This window comes from Mus caroli, chromosome 8, assembly GCF_900094665.2.
Source record: "Mus caroli chromosome 8, CAROLI_EIJ_v1.1, whole genome shotgun sequence".
Taxonomy (NCBI): domain Eukaryota; kingdom Metazoa; phylum Chordata; class Mammalia; order Rodentia; family Muridae; genus Mus; species Mus caroli.
Window position 1 is genome coordinate 112,038,370 of NC_034577.1, and position 16,483 is coordinate 112,054,852.

Here is a 16,483-nt window from a genome sequence, read left to right on the forward strand (position 1 = left end):
AGGAGGAGGAGGAGGAGGAGGAGGAGGAGAAGGAGAAGGAGAAGGAGAAGGAGAAGGAGAAGGAGAAGGAGAAGGAGAAGGAGAAGGAGAAGGAGAAGGGAGAAGGGAGAAGAAGAAGAAGAAGAAGAAGAAGAAGAAGAAGAAGAAGAAGAAGAAGAAGAAGAAGAAGAAGAAGAAGAAGAAGAAAAGAAGAAGAGACCAGAGAAAGATCTACCAGGGTGGAGAGGGCACCCTATTTTTTTTCGGAGGGTTTCACATTTGTGAATTGTTTCTCTTTTTTTAATTATGAAGGCTTGGGGACTTCAAATGTAAGTACGAGCTGGTGCGGAGACTGGCATGCTTGCCTACATCTGGAGGCTAAGGGTTTTATTCAGCCATGAAAGGAAGAAGAATATAGAGGTGAATTTAGGCCTTGGCATCGATGACAAGGGAAACGGGCCCAGAAGCGGCAAGTGACTCGCCCAGGGTTGCCCAGCAATGGGGCAACAGACAAAAACACACACATAAAAATAAGTCTCCTACAGTAGTGGATCACCCCAACATGGCCTTGCCACTCCATGTTTCTTTTGCTGATCTTTCTACTGTGGAGTGGCCGTCCCGTTTTTTTAAAGGTGAGCTCTCATTCTCTGTACCATGTTTTCCATCATCTGGGCAGATAACAATGTGTTTTCTGACAACAGGAGATGTCCCATCAGGTTCTCTGCTGCCCTACTGTGTGAAGGGAACCTGGGGTCCCTTCACACAGGGCAAGCAACTGAGCCGAGCAAGAACTGCCTGTAAGAGACAGAAGTAGAATTTGGTTTTGGGGGCTTCCATTCATGGGATCTCAAGCTGTGCCTGCTGCTGCTCACTGGCCTCTGGGTCGGGACCCTGGATGGCGGCAGGGAGAGCCCTGTGTCTGGCTGGGAGCTGGCCGCAGGATGTGGACTGTTTATTATTTCTGGGGCTCACGGCTAGGCCTCCATCTGATGCTGGAAGAGAACGGGTAAAAAGACTTTGAAGAAGGTGGAGAAGAGTTTTGTGTCCAAAGAGACATGGTGGGAGTCAGAAGATGGATAGCTAGAGCCGGGCGGCTTCTGTGTCATGCAGTGAAGCTGTGTCAGGACCTGGTTCTCGTGGTGACACGGTGAGGCTTGGGGCTGACTGTGGGGGTGTTGGTAGGTCCCCCCTGGGGGAGGTCTGGTGCCCACCTTCTGTTGGTACTTGAGGACATCTGGTATCGGCCAGACCCAGTTACCCTGGTTGAGGCCCTGATGCTGGGGTGTGTATGGCACAGCTGTGTTTCTGCTGCTTAGCTATTGGGGCATCTAAGACTGCTCACAGTTTCTAGGTCAGTTCCCGAGGCTAGACCTGGGGCTGTGGCTCCTGGGAGATGGCAGGCTAGTATCTCAGGTCACCATGGCTACTGTTTGCTGAGAACTCCCAATGAGCCACAGGCATTCCATTCCCTGTTCGTGTCCTTTGATAACAGCTACTAGTGGGTACTAATGCACTCTTACCTCCCAAATGGGCACCCCAGGCTCAGCATGGCACAGTGACTTGTCCAGCCAGAAGAATGTCCTGGCTTTAACCATAGCTATCGAACTCCTGTCACCACATCCTGAGACGCAGTCACCTTCCTGCCCTACAGCCTTTGTCAGGATCCAGCAGTCTGGTCTTTGCCTTGGTTTCCTTAGCTATAACATGAGGGACCAGCAGGGCAGATCCTGCCCTGTAGGGCAATTCTGTCAAGTGAGCTTCTCTCCACACTGCTAGCTTGCCTCCCTCGAAGCTGTTAGCAACTTCATCTCTTCTGCTGAGAGGAAAGGACAGTGGTGTTGACACCAAGGTCTCCGGAGTGGGGGACACCTTGCACCCACACCTATGGCTTCAACTTCATCAGAAGAAGTGCTAATCCGCTGGCATTTGCAACTGGTTTCTAACACCTTCCTGTCCCCCTCAGGAGCAGGGTTGTCACTCAGAGCCATTCCCAGCAACAAGTTCCACCTGTCGCTTTTCCCATCACTGACAGGAGGTGGGTGAGCTCTCCTCCAAACTGCTGTCTCTCTGGTGTCTGTGCGTGCATGCGTGTGTGTGTGTGTGTGTGTGTGCATGTGTGTGTGTGTGTGTGTGAAACTGTAGAGAGAAGCAGAGTCTGAGCCCTCTGTATTCTAAAGCAAAAAGAGGCCACCTGTCCAGCCCAGAGCAGAAGGAGAGGCCGGAGTTGTTTTTCAGTGTGTCTGTCTGTCCTTCTGTTCCCCTTGTTGCTGAGGGTAGGGAGCTGTTATGACTCAGGGTGAGCAGAGTGGGCATCTCACTCGTCCCCCAGCCAACAGGGCTTCCATGTCACCGTGGGGGGACCAGAGGCCTTGAGCAGGAGCCCAGAGCATCTGGGTGACCGAGCCACCACCCGGCTGGGGCTTCTGTGTAAACCGCTGATCACACTGCTTGCTAGCTGAAGAGATTCAGGCCACAGAACCCTGTGTGGCGTGAGACGCCTGTGAACCCCCAGACTCTGCTAATTGGGGTGCCCTTCTGTCTCCAGGATGTCCTGCTTTTTATCTGAGTTGAAGAGACAAGGAAGGGAGCTGGGCTGCTCTGAGCAGCCCCTGCTGGACAGGCCCTGCGTGTTGGCTCCAGGTTCCCCGCCGCCCATTTTCTCAGAAAACACTGGAGTCCTGGAGTTCTGGGGTGTGTGGGGAGCCAGGAGCTTCTCTAAAATCAGTCTGGCAACACCCGAGTGAGCAAAGGTCACCGTCCCTTCACTGAGCAAGACTGCTCCCTCACCCCTAAGATATTGATGGGTTTCTTCCGTGGAACTGAGACGCACGTTGGTTCCCCCAAATCAAATTGTTACCAGAAAATAAGGGAACCTTGTGTTTCTAACAACCAAGACTTAATGTGGGGTGTCCTTGGAGATGGGAGAAATCAAATCAAGCCCACCAAGTTCTGTCCACTCATCACGGGGGTGGGGGTGGGGGTGTGACTAGGAAAAACAAATAGAAGATAGTGAGTGGAGGGAATCTTATTCTCTAAGAATAAATGGTATTGAAAGTGAGATGCTTTGCACACTAAATAAAGCAAGGGAGGCAGGTTTTCAATATTTATAGCCTCCACATGTCTAAAAGCCCAAACCCAAACCAACATACATCCCTGATCATGGAGCTTCCCCCCTTATCCAAATATAAAAAGTATTGTATGTTATATTGACTTCAGGGCTAAATCCTTCCCTTATAAGGTGTTTGAAATAAATGGCTTTTATTATGGACTCCGGACTAGAAAGGACCCCCAGAGCTGTTAAAGGTCCCAGCTGCTGCTGTTATCATTGCAGACATTAAACTGCAATTCCTAACATCTAATATCAAATTCTAGCACAAATCCTATAAAACGTATCTTGTCAGAAAGTGCCAGAACCCTTAAGCTCTTTTCCAAGGAACAGATTGCAGCTGGTGCTTGGTCGCCGAGGGCTGAGCAAGCACCAATTTGCTGTGGCTTCTAGCTCAGTCAGCAAATCAATATTCCCTGCTCTCCCCTCTGTTGGAGGGCTCACAGGGGGACCTCCGGGGTCTAGAACGGCCACGGAGCAGGCCACTTGGTGGGGTGACACCGAGCCTGCAGGGCTGAGTCCAAGGCCTGGAGATAGGCCTAGCATTAGGCATTCCGGGAGGGAGGCTTGAAGGCCCCGGGGATTCTGCCTGCAGTGACAGCCCTAACATTAGCCAGAGCCCCGGACGCCTGGAGAAATGGCATTGCCCACCCTGAAAGAGAGAGAGGTAACGTTTATTTTTGTATTTTTTTCTCTCTCTCTCCCATACACGGAGCTTCGGAAGACCACCAAGTGTGGATCATTTTTCCCCCCCACCGCGATGTACAATTCACATTTGTTAATCAAAAAAAAAAAAAAAAAAAAAAGCTGAGGTTGCCTACCTAGACTTTTTCCCCCCCTTAAACAGGAAACGGGTTTCAGATGTTTATATGTTAAGCAAGCCTACTAAATCTGTTTAGCCGTTTACCAGGCCCTGAATCTCAGTGTTCACCTCCAATGTTCGGATCTCATAACTAGCATGGCATTCAGATTTTTTTTTTTAAATCCTCTTGTAATTTACAATTAAAAAAAACCTTCCCATAGTCACCTGCTTGGCTGGGGCAGCTCCAGCAGAGGTTAAATAAACTGAGCCCGCGGTGCGCCCTGGGCTGGTTTTCACGCCATGAGGCATCCTGACGATCCTCTCTGCCATCCTTTAAAGCAGCGCGGCCCGCATGCATTTCCACGGGTCTGTGGTCACCCACCACTGTCCGCCTGAGCATCCCCTGTGGTTTAAGATAGAAACGCAGGTGTGTGGGGGCTCTGCGAAGCAAAGATCTTTCCCTAAAACAGTTTCCAAATCACATGGGCGCAGCCGCGACGAGAGGTGGGATTCAGCAGAGCCAGGCAGCCACCGTCCTGAACCAGCTGCAGCAGGCAGACGGCTAGTCCTGAATACAAGTTTTTGTTTTATTACTGGGTATCACCCCTCGCCCCAGGGCTAGTAATTTTCAACAATCACGCTAGTTCCCGTGCCTACGATGGCAAATCAATGTTTTTTCTTTTTTTTTTTCCTTTCTTTCTTTTTTTTCTTTTCTTCTTCTTCTTCTTCTTCTTTTTTTTTTTTTTTTTTTTTTTAAAATGTGTGTATTTAGAGCCGGGAGAGAGAGGAACACATGCGAAGAGAGGTTGAAACCCTTTTAAAGGAAATTTGTTAGCATTCAAATCTTTGGCTTAAAAGACTTAAATTATGCCATTTGCCACAGCCGCATCGAATGGCCCCTGCGCACTAACTCGCTGCAATCAGCCACTTGCTTTCTGCCTGTGGAGCTAGTTCCTTCCAGGGAGGCAAAAGAAAACTGTTCTTTTCATTAAGTGTAGAAAGGGGAAGGGAAGGGAACCCGGCTCAGATTAAATGTGCTCCTATCGTCAGCCGAACACCACGGAGATCAGTATGAAAGCTATTTCTAAAAATGAAAACAGAAACGAAGACTCGTCCTCCGTCCCTATGGGCACCCAGTCAGACTTTATCCCGGAGGGTCAGTAATATCTGAGGGCAAGCTGGGGTAAGGCAAAATTAGCTGCACAAGACATCTCCAAATTCCTTTAAACATTGCTGAGTTCGGAAGGACAAAATAAAATTGTATTTTTTTTTTTTTTTTGTATCCAACCTAAAAAGGTCACCTTTAAAATTCCCGAATCTGTTTTTAACTTGGTGCTACCCTTCGCCAGGCTTGCTTGGGCTGTCATGGCTCAAAGTCAGAGATGTCTATTAAGCAATCCTGCAGTCACCTGCAGGCAACACCAGCAAAGGTGACAGGACACAGTTCTCCTTGGGGGGGGGGGCCGGGAGGGGGTCCTGAAGCTGGGGGGCAAGCCCATGTTCTCAGGTGCCTCCTTCAGACTGCTTGGCAGGACCAAGTGGGAAGCCCTGTGTCCATGAAGCTACAAAAGGGGGACAGCTCAGCATGGCAGCTGGGAGATTTCCTCTGTGGAGCTGGTGCAGCCACGTTGGGCTGATGCGGCTGTTTAGCTCCCCTGTGCTAACGCCAATAGAGAGGAACCTGCTTTGGACCAGCACGTTTTATTTTATATTTTTTAATTTATTCATTTTTACTTTATGTGCGTGAGTATCTTTGCCTGTATGTGTCTATGTGAAGGTGTCGGATTCCCTGGAACCAGAGTTACAGACAGCCGTGAACGGCCACGTGGGTCTTTTGGAATCACTGACTGTTCAGGAGTAGAAACTGCCCAGGTCTGGCCGATTTCTGAGATGTTTCCCAAGCCAACACCTGGGTGCCGTAAATCACCCCATGGTAAACATGTCCGGCCAGGACATGGGTTCAGGCGGCCGGGTGGCACCCTCTGTAATAGCTGTAGCTTTCACCCAGAACAGCCCTCCCTGTGGGAGCAGAGCTCCCAGGCTGGGGTTGCCAAGATAAGGTCAGAGCCCCTCGCTCTCCACCATCACCAAGGCCGCTCGCCGGGGCTGGACCAGCGAGGCTTGTCAGTTTGTCCAGTGTCTGTTGAGTTAATGATGGCTTTATGACCCTTCAAGAGGGAAGCCTGCTATCTGTAAAGGCAGCATGAAGAGATAAAACGAAAGTTGTTGTTGTTGAATATTGCAACAGTTAACATGTAGCAAATGGCATTACAATAAGACCAGTAACAACAACAACAACCAAAAAATCCAAAACAAAACTAGTAAAGTGTCCCCCAAAGTCAGCAAATCAAAGTGAGTTGACTTTTTTCTTCTAAAATGTAGTGGACTGAAATTTAAAATCAAACCTTCTTCCTCTGTCCTTCTTAGAACCTTAACTGGTAAGGGATGGACATCCACAGCTATTTGGACAATTGTCACAAAGTATCCCCATGGGGAAAAAGCTGGCCGGTTGACATCAGAATATACTCCCCCCTCCAAATCACCCCCTTATTGCGAATTTCTTCACATTTTGATCTTTTACTTTTAAAAATCTCTCTCTGGTTATCTTGCCATAGTGGTCTTTTAAATGCTATCTTCTGTCTTCAGTGAGATGGACGCGAGGAGAACGGGTAAACACCATAGAAGCCTGGAGGGGGGCTGCTGCTCTCGGCCGGCTGGGTTCCCTTTCCATAGAGCCGAGAGGCCGCCCCGCCTCAGGGCTCACCCAGCTCCAAAGAAAAATAACCCAGAGAAATTAGTCCTCGGCTGGAAATAAAGGATCAAATGATTGCTGATGGGAGCAAATATTTAAATCTCATGAGTCGAATGGGGCATTATTAAATAAAGCCTGTTTAAAACGCCTGAAGCAGCAAGCTCACTGGAAGAGTCTTTAAAACATGATATTAAAGATCCAGCGGCCTGTGTGTCTCAAGCTCTGTCTGTGTGCGGGGAAATTTGCTCTTGACGGTGGTCAAGCACACCCTGTTCCTTCCCTGGAGTGTTTTCCTCTGTGCATAAAATGAAGGCAGAAAGGCTTATAGGTAGCAATTGAAACTGTTACAGTGACATAATAAATGGAAAGCAAGTGACCCGTGTTTTCTCCCTTTACTCTTAAGACCCAGTGCAGTGCAGCTGAGGCAGTGACACAGGAACCGAGGGACACGGGGCCAGGAGCTCTGTGTGTGAGTCAATGTTTTCCCACCTCAGAGTAGAGAAAGTAAACTCCCAGTTCTCATCAAATCCCAGCTGGTCTCTCATGGATGCCCCAATATTTACATTTTGAATTTTATTTCCAAGATCTCAGATGAGCGTGCATAAAACAGGAAAATTACTTGGAACCCCAAACCCTGCTCCTTGGCCTCCTCTGTGAACCCCCTAAAGAGGTTTCTGTGTTTTGGGGGCCTGCTTGGAGTTAGGGTCTGGAGTCTTCACTAAGGCTGGGAAGGTTGGAGCCCACCACTTGGCCACTGGCCACTTTCTCAGGCCATGTTTTCTTTGTAAAGGAGAAAGATGGCTGGTGTGTCCCCATAGTGAGTGCCTGTCCTCCTCTGACACACCATAGTCATGTGTCTATAGGGGCCGACTGAGAACTGCTCTTTGGACCTTCAACTCAAACTGGAGGGCTTGCCCACACCATAGAGGAGGCTGCCACATAGGGCAATAGTCACAATGGTTTCCTTTGTTCTTAAAAAACAAGTTTTTAAAATTACGTGTGTGTGTGTGTGTGTGTGTGTGTGTGTGTGTGTGTGTGTGTGCGCGCGCGCGCGCGCGCGCGCGCGCGTACACGTCTGCTGGTTCCCTGTGGAAGTCAGAGGACAGCCTGTGGAAGTCATTTATTTTTTATTTTTCTCTTTCCATCATGGGTTCTAGGATCAGACTAGAGTTGCCAGGCTTGGCAGCAAGCACCTCTGCCTGCTGAGCCATCTCATCAGCCCACTGTCTTAATTCCTTCTTTAAAAAATAGTCCTTGGAGTACAAGGTGCTTCAACAACGATTGTACTCCTCTCTCTGAGATTCTTGCTGAATGACAACCACACCCAGCAGAAGCTTGGACTCCACAGACCCATGCTGATAGAGTCTCCGGGAAAAATGTTAGCCCAGCTTCTTTCCCAGTAATAGCGGAGCCCGTCTTTGCCTGGGAACCTGTAACCTTTTCCCAACACAGATAAGAGCTGTGCACTTTTCTGTTGAGATCCAGTCTGATGCCTTCCGGTTAAGACACTCAGGTTGCCAGTCAAGCCCTAGCTGACTGGGTCTCAAATACCCAGGGATGGGAGGCGACTCGGCTGGAAGCCGTGGGGTGCGGTGGCGATAGCGGGCTCTGGGGCGCCCTCTAGAGGCCAGGTGTATTTCAGGTGCACTGGAGGCTCACCTTCTGTCCCAGCTAAGATTCTTAGCCAGCCCGAGAGCTGGATAACAGACACGCCTAACCTCGGTGCTTGAAGGTCCCTGCCAGGCAGAAGGGACAGTGGCAGGGCGGGCTGCACTCCTGTGCCCTGTCCTCGGTCCTTGCTTTAGAAGGCTGGAGCCGCTGCGATCAATCAATGCGCAGAAGCCTGGTTGTCTTGTGCGCTGGACGGCAGCAATCTTACACCTCGGGGCATCAAAGCCTTCGGGGCTGGGTCTGCAGCCTGCTTGGGACCCGAGGAGACTGCGGAAAGAGAAAAAAGGAGGCGACAGGTCTCCGAGGGGGGTGAGGAGATAGCGAGGGGTGGGGGCGGCAGGGGGGATGGGGGAGAGGCCGGCAGCGTTGAGATGAAATGAAATGGGTGGGGGAGGGGTCAAGGGAGTCCTGCTCTGCAGATAGTATGAGGGGAAGAAAGGGGGATTCAAGGAAGATGAGCCTCTGTGATCTCCACCCCAGCACCATTTGGTGTCTGGCCTCCTCAGGGGTCTGCTCTGTCTCAGCCGCCTCTGGAGAGCCCTGACCCTGCTGGGCCTCTCATCCCTGTCATCTCTACACTGTGGACAACTTTCACAGTTGAGGGTCTGCCTGTGGCCGATTCTCCAGGAAGTCAACAGCTTCTCCCCACCCCCACCCCCCACTAGCACACACACAAACCAGCTCCTGGATGTGGTCAGGATGGCATAGAGACACACCTCCCAGCCAGGACTTCTCAGCTCAAACTCTCATTGCAGGCTTCAGCTTGCTCACCAATGCTGTGGCTCCTCCCTCTAAAGATGCCTGCCTGTCTGGCCTGAGCTTGTCCTGGCCTGGTGGCACAGCAGGTGACCAGAATGCCCCACTCCACTCATTCCAGGCATAGGACACAGAATATTCTGCATTTAGCCCTTGGAAAAGCAGGATATTCCTCCCAGTAAGGGATGTCTGTCCAAGGTATCCGCATCTACCACCCTCAGTGGTCGTGGCTGAAGGGACCCTCTGTGCCCCTCCCCAACACTGGGACTTTGCTGCCCAAACCTCCTTGTGAGCATGACTGGCTCCATGCCTTTCTTACAAGTCACAAGTGTAGTGGGACTGATCGGGCACACAGCAGCTAGTGAATGGGGGGCTGTTTTGGAGTCTCATTGCTTTGAATATTTCCCTGTGGCCAGACATTATTTTGTACCCATTTGACAGATGGAGTTAGTGAGGTCTGGGTGACGTGTGCCAAGGCACACAGCTAGAAAACCCCAGAGCCCATCATCAGCTTATGGGACTCCTGTGATCTGCAGGAGAGAGTGTGGTAAGGAGCGGAAATGGTTTNTTGGGTGGGGTGGTCAGAGCTGCAGGCTACTGCTGCATTCTTGACTCCTCTTTTCCTTCCTGAGGCCCAAGTCCCCTCTACCATCAGCTGGTTCACACCATCCTTTCCTGAAGGGCTGGGATCTGTGTTCTCAGGGATGAGAAGGAATAGTCTAGAAATTCTCTTTCTTTTGTGGGGATAGAGCTGAGGCTTGAGACAAGAAGAGGCTGAGTATGGGTTGGGAGGAGAGGAATCCTGGCTAGCCCATGACTTCATGTCTCCAATTCTAGCAAGTGTAAAGGCTCCTCTCAAGTGACAGAAAGATACACAAGGAACCTCATACTCTCTGTGTAGCTGAAGGATGGAGGCTCCTGTGCTTTGCCTCAGAGAGGATGGACTCTGTTGAGCCAGGGCCCAAAAGTGGCTCCCACTCCAGCCTCACTGCTCAGGGATGGTGGTCTGTGGGAGACCTGACACCCTCTGTGTCTCTTCCCCTCTGAAGAGGATCAGTGACTGACTGCTGGATGCCCAGCCCACAGCCTTCCGGAACTTTCTGTGGTTGTAAGAACAAAAGAGTTGAATGCAGAAGTGTGACCATCACCACACCAAAGTTGTGGTGACATCATCCAAGGTTCTAGTAGTGACATCATCCAATGCTAGTGGTGATGCCATCCAAGGCTCTAGCGGTGACATCACTCATCAGCATTCCCCTGTTGAGCGGTGCTGTGAACCTGGGTGGTATGACTCAGCACTGGCCATTAGGCTCTCCGCTTCCCGGCAAGATGCAGTCATTACTACTATATATCCTTATTTTGGCTTCTGCAAAATATAGGGTTTTTTGCTTTTCTAAAACGATTATGGAAGCCGGGCGTGGTGGCGCACGCCTTTAATCCCAGCACTTGGGAGGCAGAGGCAGGCGGATTTCTGAGTTCGAGGCCAGCCTGGTCTACAGAGTGAGTTCCAGGACAGCCAGGGCTACACAGAGAAACCCTGTCTCGAAAAAAAAAAAAAGTAAAATCTTTAAAACGATTATGGGATTATTGCTAATCTTCATGCCGTTTTGAGAAACAACGCATGGAATTCCTCTGACATAATTTGCCCTGGTGACACCTCTCACAGATACAACACAAAGTCCTGGCCAGGATGCTGACAACACCACCATTTCATCCTGAAATCGCTTGCTGCTTTTGCCCTGTGCCTCACACAGGAATGCCTGCCGAGCTCGCACCGTGGGGAGCATGCTCTCGCTGTGGGGCAGTAACTTTGCCACCTGAGCTCACGTGCCCACAGTGCCCCATGCAGGAGGTTTTAGTGGGCACTATTTATCTACCTTTTACATATTTATTCTTTCTGTCCTGAGGCGTTCCCAGAATCTCACACATGTCAGGCAAGCGCCCTGTCCCGAGCACTGCTCGAAGTTTCTAAATGGAGGAATGAAAGCTGTTTTCTTACAGAGCTGCATAACCTTTCTGGGCCATTTATTTAGGAATCTAGACCACAGGTTTGGTGTTCCCCCACGTGCAGGGTGGAGCTGTGGGCGGAGCTGTGGGTGGAGCTCCGGCCTAGTGTCCTTTAGAAGTCAGCTTTCAGCCCCAGGTGCCCTGGGAAGCCTCCGCTGTGCCCGTACCCCGCCCTGCCCTCCCAGCCAGCCTCTGTGGTTTCTCTGGCCCCTTGGTGGCCTGTGATCTTTCAACAGTTAAGAGCCTCACTAATAAGAGATTTGAGAGCAATTTGCATGGCTTGGCGGAGGCCAGGTTTCTGGAGTGGGGAGCAGTCCTGGGCACCAAGCGTAAAGCCGCCGCTAATTCTGCCGACGGTGAAATAACAAACAGCTTCGCACCCTCCTTTGTTCTGTGGACTAATGGAAACCATGACAGCCTCAGCCTGGGAAGCAAAAGGAAGGCACTCTGCACAGGACTGGGACCCCTGACACTGCACTCTGTGGGGGGAGAGGGGAGGAAAGAGTCCGTGTGTTCCCCATGGCCTGGTGGCTTCTCCTCTACTCTTCTTAAACAAATGACAAAATGCTCTGTGTGTGTCTCAGCCCTTCTAGCGAGGTCTCTGGAGGCCAAGTCCACCAGGAGATCCTGTAGAATTCAGTGACACTGGGGGTGGGCACTGGATTCGTTTTATAGAGCACCCACCTGGGCGCTCACAAAGCCACTGCACTGAATAGACTGGGCGTGGTGGCAGGTTCATGTCATCCCAGAGGAGGGCAGAAGAATCAGGTGTCCTGGATCACCCTCAGCCACATAGTGAGGTTAAGGTCAGCACTGACTACACTAGACTTTGTCTCGAAAAATAAAACAACAAAACAACCAACCTACCAAACAACAACAACAACAAAAGTTTAGACCAAAAACAAAAACAAAAAAATCAAACAAACCCAGAACATTGATTATGTGGTCATATTGCTATTTGACTCTTTCTTACTTGCAAGAACCATAGAAAGGTTTGAAAAATATTTATTTAAAATGAAAGTGAACTGATTTAAAAGTAAAAAAAAGATGGCTCAGCGATTAAGAACACTTTTTTTTTTTTTTTTTTTTTTGCAGAGGACCAGTGTTCAAATCCCATCATCTACCATGTGGGTCAGGACCATCCCTAACTCCAGTTCCAGGACATCTGATGACCTCTTCTGACCCCCCACCATGTCTGCATGCATGTGGGACACAAGCATATATGCGGACAAAATACTCACACATTAAAATAAAACAAATAAATCTAATGAGAAAATTAAAATGTGTGAGGATAAAAAGGGACAGAGAGAACTTCCACAACTTTGATAGAAATGCTGACCAGAAGACGCATCACGTGACATTTGGAGAAACTGAGGCACAGAGGGAGTGTAAGGGGCTTGCTGGGTAGTGATGGGCAAACAGCAAGCCATTGTTAGGGTTCTCATGAGGCGGTCGGTCGTGGCAGGGATGTAGCCAGCCAGGCTACGCAGATGTTGAACCCAGAGCCCTGGGCTGCTTCTAACCCTGAGGCTGGAGTGTTCCCCAGTATACAGTTCCAGAGTGCAGAAATGACTCTCTATCCTTCAGGAAAGGACATGCCACGCCAGAGCTCATTCCCTGGGGGAGCCATCAAGAAGGATTGACGGGGGATGGTGGGGTAGTTCAGTGGGTAAAGCTCTTGTTGTACAGGCCTGATAAGGCAAGTTCAATCCCTAAGACTCCCTAAATTCCTTTGGGGTTCTAGAGAGAACTGAGTCCACAGCCTCTCCACAGTCACCATGGTGTGTGTGAAACCCCCACTCCCCTGGAATAATAATTCAAAAGCAAACCTTTTTGTTATAGAATGGTTTGGTTTTTTTTGTTTTTTGTTTTTTGTTTTTTGTTTTTTGTGTTTTGTTTTTGTTTTGAGATGCTCTTGCTACATGATGCAGTCCAGGTTATCCTTGAACTCACTATATAGCTCAGGCTGACCTCAAACTCAAGGCATCAATCCTCCTGCTTCAACCTCCAAGCACTAGATTCCAAGCCTGTATTTTTTTCTCACGAACTATTTCCATGTTCAGAAACAGTCATCGAGAATACACATATTAAATTGAAAATCCAATCCTCCGGTGGGAATAGAGAAAGCAACACCCTGAGAGGGCAAGAGACTCTGCCCTGGGCTCAGCTGCTGCACGAGGACCCCTGAGGGGCTTCATCTCCGTGTGTACTGGCCGTTGGCTTTACTCTTGGGCAGGTCCTTCCCCTGGTCGCACACTTAGACCACAGCACTCTGTGTCCTAAGTGTTCTTGTATTCTCCATAATCATACAGTTGCCAGCACAGACCCTTACGCACACATTTGTGTGGACCTGCCTGTCTGTTTCCCTCCGTAAGTCTTAGCTAGAGCAGCCCCAGATCATAAGGAGTGGACCCTTTGTGAGCTCCTGGCATGCGCCCCTAAAGCACTCCTCAGGAGCCTCTAAATCTGCTCCTGTGTCTAGGAGCGAACCCAGAGAAGACTTGCTCCTCTGTGCTCCGCCAACACTGGCCAGGATGCCTTTTAAGCATTTATTTTTGGGGGCCATTCTCTATTCCTACCAGAGGATTGAGTTTTCAGTTCAATAACGTATATTCTCAAACGACATTTCTGAAAACGGAAACTGTTCACAAGAAAATTCAAACCTGCAGTTTAGGCCTTGAAGGTTGAAGCAGGGGGATTGCCTTGTGTTGGAGGCCAGCCTGAGCTCTGTAGTGAAGGACTGCAGAATTCTATTCACCAATCTGATTTGGAAATAGCTAACCTTGGTCCTGTACCTGGCTGTCTGAAAGCAGCGCTCTCCACATCAAGTAGAGAAACAGGAGCTTGTTCAGGGAAGGGGCACACAGTGCTTGGGGCGAAACCTCGCCCGTCCTCTCTTCTTCTACCCATTGGGGAGAACCAGTGGGGAGGAGGGGCAGGGAGGAGGCCTTCAGGGATAGCTGGAAGAAAGCTTGCAAGCCCGTAGATGTGCTGGCAAGAAGCCTGCCGTAAGCAGAGCCCTGGGGAATGGTTACTCTGCGTGTGTGTGTGTGTGTGTGCGTGTGTGCATGTGTGGCTGTGAGTTAGCCAGTGTTGGGTCCCTGATCCTTCTGTCTGTTAGTCAAAGGACACCAGCCTGGTGACAGGGGATGTGGAGAGCAGAAAACCAGGCAACAGGAGTGTCCGTGGTTGAATCCACACCCAGCATCCCTGCATTACCTAGGAAACGCAACCAGAGACATTGAATCCACACCCAGCATCCCCGCATTACCTAGGAAACGCAACCAGAGACATTGGTTCAGCTGATGGTGGCCCTGGTGTCCAGGCTCAGTAGTGAGAAATGAACATGTTGTCAAAGTAACCATCTTAAAGGGCACAGCACCATGACACTCCATGTCCTGAGTGTCCTTAACCTTGACCTCTATTTCCAGAACTCTGTCAGCACCTGAAGGACACCTGAGACCCAACAGCCACCCTTTCCATCCTCTCACCCGGCCCCCTGCCCTGGAAACCACGGACCTTTCTCTGCTCCATGGATTTGCTCGCTCTGGACATCTGATGTCAGTGGAATTGTGCTGCACGCGCTTCCCTCACTTCCCACAGCCTTTACAGGTTCGTCTGGGTAACAACCCCTCCCTCCCTCCTCCTGCCCCAAACCGACCACTTGATGTTCAGCTTTGGATATAGTGGGCAGTGCCAACATCTGGGACAGCTGTGCATGTGGTTTTGCTGCCTTCTGCTTGCAGTTCAGAGATATGGTGAGACGCTGGACCCCAAGTTTTCTCTGGGTTTCTAGTAGGGGGCAGGTAGCCCATTCCCCAGTAATTACCGCCCCCCCCCTCACTGGAACAGGAGAGGAGGAGGGCACAGTAATCACTGCAGACTTGCAGGAGACCACACTCCACTTCTGGACCCATGTGACAGTCATAATAAGGGATGGGGCAGCAGAGTCCCCAGGAAGCTGTACAGTCACCGTCCCCAAGAGACTTCAGACCCTTAGAGTTCAGACTCTCCCAGGAAGAGTGAGTGCTTCTTGAGAGGCCCTCTCCCTTTCCCTCTCCCCCTCCCCCTCCCTCCCTCCCTCTTTCAGCTTCAGTTTCCTGCCTTGAAAGTGAGACTGCCAAGTCCCAGTTGAAGGACAGATCCATGGTTGGCACCCATGGAAGAACAGCTTTGAGGTCCTTCCAGGCACCTGGGTGGGTGCTGCCTGTGGAGGCTGTGCTTTGGGGCTCTTGGTGCTTTGTTGAAGCTTCGATGAGCTATTGATGCTGAATTGAGTTAAGGGACCAAAAGTGAGGGGTTCCAGGCCCTTGAGGAGATGCCCAAAGTCGGGCATTGGCAGCAGACTGGTCTGAAGCACCTCCCTGGAGGGCAGCACACATCTGGGCTGCCCCACCCACATCCCAGGCTGTCCAGGAGGGAGTGGCTGTGGCCACCTCATGGGGACAGGCAGGCTGTGTATACAACCTTTCAAGGGCTAAATAAACGCCGTAATTTACCGAGAAAAGGCCTTTCAGGGCCACCTCTGGCTCTGAGGTCTCAGGACTTATGGGACAAAGCAAGCATCCATCTTCCTGTGTGACATGTTCCTGTCAACAGTCACCCTAATGGGAACGGAGCTGGCCAGAGCAGGATGGTAGCCCCTCCCTGGGTCCTGCTCTTTTGGGGCAATAGAGAGAGAGGGGCCAGGGTTAGGGGCTGAAAGGCAGAGAGGGCTTCAGGGTGGAGTTTCAGAAAAATCAGGGCCAAAGGAAAGGCTACCAGGAAGACTAAGGTTAGGAAGAGGGCTGTGAACAGTAAGGGACGCTGTCCCCCTCCCCATCTGTCCTGCTAGCTCCCTGGGGCTTATGGGATCAGAGCCAGATGGCCCCTGGAGTCCAGGCTCCTGGATGGCTCCAGAGCTGTCACACTTCAAAGCTTGGCAGCCTGGGCTGGAATGCAGGGAGCCTGGGTGGGGAGTCCAGGCAGATGGTTCTGAGGACAACGACCACAGGACTCTCCTGTCCCAGCCAGAGGTCTGGTCCTGGCTGCCTGGTTCCCAGGGAGCTGCAGCAGTGGGCGCTGCCTGTCTAGCTCCTAACAGCTACACTCAGGCAATTCAGTGACAGTGTGTCAGCTTACCAGGCTGCTGTGAGATCAAAGGGGACAAGGAGGCCAGTACCCCAGCCCCGCAGGAGGTGTGAGCTATTGTATGGACTTGGCAGGGCTGCCCCTTAAGGGCATACATCAAGACATACATGTGTCGTTTTAAACCATGTTCTCAAAACAGGACATAGAAAGAGCAGAATGAGCCAGTGAGATGGCTCAGCAGGTGTACTGGCTATTTTTGTGTCAACTTGACACAGCTGGAGTTATCACAGAGAAAGGAGCTTCAGTTGAGGAAATGCCTCCATGAGATCCAACTGTAAGG